The following is a 6,000-nucleotide window of genomic DNA, read 5'->3' on the forward strand; positions in this document are numbered from 1 at the left end:
TGGACGGACCTCCACGCAGAGCATCCACGGACCGCGGCTTAAGGCGCAGACCGTGGCCGTCATGGACTCACCTGTGGCGGCCTTCTGGTGTCAGCTGGGAAACCAAAGCCCTCCCAGTCAGGCTGAGCGCAGCCTGGCTCCCATCATCCCTTTCTTACTGGGAGCTGTGGCCGCAGACTGCTGCAAAGATCCTGCTCTGCTGACAGGAGGCTCCACTCTGCCTGAGCGGCAGCAGCTTAAAGGGGAACTTCTCCATTTCCACGCGTGACTTGAAACTGCAAAACATTTGAAATTATTCTAGTTTCTGCCACAAGACAGAGATTTAAGGGCATAATAAGAGAAATGTTATAAATGGAAAATCAAATTAAAATCAAGAATAAAATCATAATATTTGGTTTTCAGACTAAAGACGTAAAACTACAAGAATAAAGTTGTAAAATTATGAAAGTAATCTAATTATTATAATAAAAAATGATGTGACTTTATCCTTATATCAGTTTGACTTTGATCAAACTACAGGTGCTGGTCATAAAATTAGAATATCATGAAAAAGTAGATTGATTTCAGTAATTCCATTTAAAAAGTGAAACTTGTATATTATATTCATACATTACATACAAACTCATATATTTCACATGTTTATTTTGTTTAATTTTGATGATTACAAATGACAACAAATGAAAATCTCAAATTCATCATATCAGAAAATTAGAATATTGTGAAAAGGTTCAAAATTGATGGCCCCTGGTGCCACACTCTAATCAGCTAATTAACTCAAACCACCTGCAAAAGCCTTTAAATGGTCTTTCAGTCTAGTTCTATAGGCTACACAATCATGGGGAAGACTGCTGACTTGACAGTTGTCCAAAAGACGACCATCGACACCTTGCACAAGGAGGGCAAGACACAAAAGGTCATCGCTAAAGAGGCTGGCTGTTCACAGAGCTCAGTGTCCAAGCACATTAATAGAGAGGCGAAGGGAAGGAAAAGATGTGGTCGAAAAAAGTGTACAAGCAAGAGAGATAACCGCACCCTGGAGAGGATTGTGAAACAAAACCCATTCAAAAATGTGGGGGAGATTCACAAAGAGTGGACTGCAGCTGGAGTGAGTGCTTCAAGAACCACCACACACAGACGTATGAAAGACATGGGTTTCTGCTGTCGCATTCCTTGTGTCAAGCCACTCTTGAACCACAGACAGCGTCAGAAGCGTCTTGCCTGGGCTAAAGAGAAACAGGACTGGACTGCTGGTGAGTGGTCCAAAGTCATGTTCTCTGATGAAAGTAAATTTTGCATTTCCTTTGGAAATCAAGGTCCCAGAGTCTGGAGGAAAAGAAGAGAGGCACTTCATCCACGTTGCTTGAAGTCCAGTGTAAAGTTTCCACAGTCAGTGATGGTTTGGGGTGCCATGTCATCTGCTGGTGTTGGTCCATTGTGTTTTCTGAGGTCCAGGGTCAACGCAGCCACATACCAGGAAGTTTTAGAGCACTTCATGCTTCCTGCAGCTGACCAACTTTTTGGAGATGCAGATTTCATTTTCCAACAGGACTTGGCACCTGCACACAGTGCCAAAGCTACCAGTACCTGGTTGAAGGACCATGGTATCCCTGTTCTTAATTGGCCAGCAAACTCTCCTGACCTTAACCCCATAGAAAATCTATGGGGTATTGTGAAGAAGAAGATGCAATACACCAGACCCAACAATTCAGAAGAGCTAAAAGCCACTATTAGAGCAACCTGGGCTATCATAACACCTGAGCAGTGCCACAGACTGATCGACTCCATGCCACGCCGCATTGCTGCAGTAATACAGGCCAAAGGAGGCCCAACTAAATACTGAGTGCTGTACATGCTCATACTTTTCATGTTCATACTTTTCAGTTGGCCAACATTTCTATAAATCCTTTGTTTTTATTGGTCTTCAGTAATATTCTAATTTTCTGATATGATGAATTTGAGATTTTCATTTGTTGTCATTTGTAATCATCAAAATTAAACAAAATAAACATCTGAAATATATGAGTTTGTATGTAATGTATGAATATAATATACAAGTTTCACTTTTTAAATGGAATTACTGAAATCAATCTACTTTTTCATGATATTCTAATTTTATGACCAGCACCTGTATACAGTAATGTAACAAAATCTGCTGCTAAATAAATCACTTACCCTAGATGTACTCTTCTGATTTGCAATCGTTGATTTATCTTCAGATGTGTAGTTGCTTGGATCTTTGCAGGCTAAATCTGTCTGACTCAAACAGCAAAGAAACCAGTCTCCATCAATGAGCACCGAAACCCCCCACAGGAGGCTGACTAGAAATGCTTTAAAAATGTGATAAACCAATAATCCACAGAAAAAGGTCTTTTGTGTTCTCTGTGTTTGATTATTTTCTACCTGCTGGTTTCTATTCTCATCTGTGTGAATCCGTACTTGGTTGTTTTGTTCTTGGTTGTTTTGTTCTTGGTTGTTTTGTTCTTGGTCATTTTCTTCTTGGTCATTTTGATCTTGGTCGTTTTGTTCTTGGTCGTTTTGTTCTTGGTCATGTTGTTCTTGGTCATTTTGTTCTTGGTCGTTTTGATCTTGGTCGTTTTGTTCTTGGTCATTTTCTTCTTGGTCGTTTTCTTCTTGGTCATTTTGATCTTGGTCGTTTTGTTCTTGGTCGTTTTGTTGTTGGTTATTTTGTTCTCGGTCGTTTTGTTCTTGGTCGTGTTGTTCTTGGTCATTTTGTTGTTGGTTATTTTGTTCTTGGTCGTTTTGTTCTTGGTCGTTTTGTTCTTGGTCGTGTTGTTCTTGGTCATTTTGTTCTTGGTCATTTCGATCTTGGTCGTTTTGTTCTTGGTCATTTTGATCTTGGTCGTTTTGTTCTTGGTCATTTTGATCTTGGTCATTTTGATCTTGGTCGTTTTGTTCTTGGTCATTTTGATCTTGGTCATTTTGTTCTTGGTCATTTTGTTCCTGCTCATTCTGTCCGCAGCAACACAGGTACATTCAAATCTGCAGGCTTTTAGAAAAATCTTGTCTATGCAGATCATCAGGAAAAAAATGATGAGAGTAGGTCCAACCATATACACACAGCAGTTAATGGAATCATCTTTGCAGGAGCAGAGCACGTCCCTCTGAAGCAGAACATTGTAGATAAAACTTACAATGATGACGATAAAGATGCTACATTTTTGAAAGGGAAAATTTGCCAGCCAGCCCTTCATTTTCGGTGGTGAGGTCTGAGTCTGCCAACAACTGAAACCTGAAATGTTTTGACGTACTGACAAGACATAGGGTACTTCCTGTTTTCAGAAAAAAAATCCGAAAAAAGGGGAGTGCTGCAATGCAAGAAGCCATGCTTTGATTCTTCCTTTGCAGGTAAAATCCACAATCCTTTATTTTTTCTTTATTTCTCTGCTCAAGTTTAAGCTGCAGAATCTGACTGTTAATATTAACCTCCCAATGAGGCTGACATGAGAACATTGATTCTAGTTTTACATCAGCTATCCAAATGTTACGTGTTTTCTCCAGCTGTAACACAATAAAATAAAACATCTTAAAGCCTATTTGAAGAATAAGCAGCAAAAATATTACCGCTTTTTAAGTCCAGCTGGTCTTCCTGTTCAAAGGGAGTTTTTCCTCTCCACTGTCGCTACAAGCATGCTTAGTGTGAGGGATTGCTGAAGAGTCAATGAGTCGATGCAATCAGCTGGTTTTCCTTAGATAGAAAACATTCAATCAGTCTGACTGGATGATCTGGTTGAATTGTCTCTAAAGTGAGTTGAACAGTCTAAGCTAACCTAAGTATTTTGGACGAGGGATAAGAAAGGCAGAGCCAAGGAGAATCGTCTGTCCAGACTGAAAGTCTCCCCCGCCAGATGTACCAGAACTAACAAAATAACATAACAAAATAATAATTGTCTTTTAACAAATTTAAAAGTATGAGTTCAGGTTCAACTAGTTAATACAATAGTACAGGTTGTGCATTAGATGGCACATCGCTAAGAGGAAGCTGAGAAACACAGAAGCATGATGGTAAACTAAAAGATGGAACATTTCCGTTCACAGCAGATGGTGGAAACCTGCAGCAGTGAAACTGATCATTTCCTTTGGGGATAAAATGGGTTTTATTTTCTCACTGTGAAGCGCTGCAGTATTTGGCTTTGATGTGGCTTCCTGTTTTCTGTGGTTTCTGCCATGTTCGGCCGTAGAAGCATACACACCTTGTTCAGATGTCATACCTCTGCATCTTTGCAGAGAACAGTATGTAACACACCTAAAAAAATAAATAAAAAAAAAACGGGTAAAGACTTGATCTATTTTTGGTGCACTAACATGTAGTTTAATATGAGATCTAATAAGTAATTCTTAATGTAATTGTAATCCACCTGACATTTACAAAGCTAATCTATTCAAAGGTTTTGAGAGTATTATATGTTTTATTTCTGAGACTTAATGTGCTTTTAACATTGTACTTGTTTTATATTGTAATATATATTTTTGATACTGTGTATTCGTTTCTATCCCTGGTTTTCTATTGGGAGCAGGGGTTGCCATGGAAACGGGGGGGCTCTGAGGAGGAAGAAAAGGAAAGGGCCGTTTTTTTTTCCTGGTGGCTCTGTTTGACAACAGACTTTTATTCCTTTTCGTGTTCTGTTAGCTGATACGAGTTGACAGACAGTTTTATAAGGGCCAGCGGACACTGACATATCTGGGTCAACCCCGTTACCTACGTTGTTGATCGCGAGGAGAGGAGAACTTCTGCGGTTGCTGGTTTGGACACGCTAGCCGGCAGTTAACTGACTTTCGGGCACTTCGCTAGCAGTGTTGAGGATACCGGAGTACGAGAGATGTTCTGTGGTGAACTCGTGGATCGGAACGAGTAGGAAGATCTTCGTTGGACGTTGACAGCCTGTGGAGTTTAGGCGATGAACGCCATTGGTTGTGAGTAACGCAAACTGGATATATGAACTGAACTATGAATGAGCTCCACCCGCGCACCAACTGGGCCCTTAGAAACTGTTTATTTTAACCCCGGCCGGGTATTTTATTTCCTCCCTTTTCTTCTGCTTTGGGTTGATGCGTGTCTGTTGACAGCATTACTTATCTGTCTGGGTCGAAAGAGAGTTCTTAAATGGTACAAATAAATGGTTATTGTTTATCTTTTACCCTTGGCATTTCACCTTCCATTTCTAATGTTGTTTTGATAATTTGTGTATGTAATCTAGTGTAAATTTCGAAATAACTGTCTCTGAGGTAAGTTATTAATCAAACCTGACCACCCAGGGTGCAGACCAGGAAGCAGAGTTGTAGTTTAACACACATCTCTGCAGCTTCTCTACTGTTACCCACTCTATACTCCATCCAGACAGTGTCTTGCCCACAACCAAAATCTAATAAATTAGCAAAGATTCCCAAAGGAGTAAATCATGATAATCTAATTAAAATCAAAATAACTCCAATTGGGGAAAAAGTTAAAACAATTAAATGTGGTCTGTTTAACATAAGATCGCTTTCCTCTAAAAGTCTGCTAGTTAATGACTTGATTTGTGATAATCACATTGACTTGTTTTGCCTTACAGAAACCTGGCTGCAGCAAGAGGATTATGTGAGCATAAATGAGGCAACTCCTTCAAGCTATTTAAATTTTCACATCCCCAGAAGTTCTGGGCGAGGAGGAGGAGTAGCAACAATCTTCCAGTCTGACTTACTGATTAATCCCAAAACAGTTAATACCTACAACTCTTTTGAACATTTAACCCTTAATTTCCCTCATCCAAATTTCAAGGCAAGAAAACCTCTTATTTTTGTAACTTCTCTTCATTGGCTTCCTGTTAAATCCAGAATAGAATTTAAAATCCTCCTTCTCACATATAAAGCCTTAAATGGCCAAGCTCCATCTTATATCAGAGATCTGATTGTTCCTTATGTTCCTAACAGAGCACTTCGCTCTCAATCTGCAGGTTTACTAGTGGTTCCTAGAATTTCTAAAAGTAGAATGGGAGGCAGATC

At 39.7% G+C, this 6,000-nt stretch overlaps 1 protein-coding gene across 1 annotated transcript in view; it reads right to left on the reverse strand.

Annotated features, from left to right (window-relative positions):
* Positions 1 to 208, reverse strand: part of LOC119791975 (IQ motif and SEC7 domain-containing protein 1-like) — a 169,442-nt gene extending 169,234 nt beyond the window's left edge. The window contains exon 1 of the mRNA XM_038298381.1: positions 72 to 208. The gene's annotated coding sequence lies outside the window, so the exon portion shown is untranslated. The remainder of the gene's footprint in view (positions 1 to 71) is intronic.
* Positions 209 to 6,000: the final 5,792 nt, after the last annotated feature.

The sequence above is a fragment of the Cyprinodon tularosa genome, unplaced genomic scaffold (genome assembly GCF_016077235.1).
Source record: "Cyprinodon tularosa strain WSP-4 unplaced genomic scaffold, ASM1607723v1 ctg407, whole genome shotgun sequence".
Classification (NCBI taxonomy): domain Eukaryota; kingdom Metazoa; phylum Chordata; class Actinopteri; order Cyprinodontiformes; family Cyprinodontidae; genus Cyprinodon; species Cyprinodon tularosa.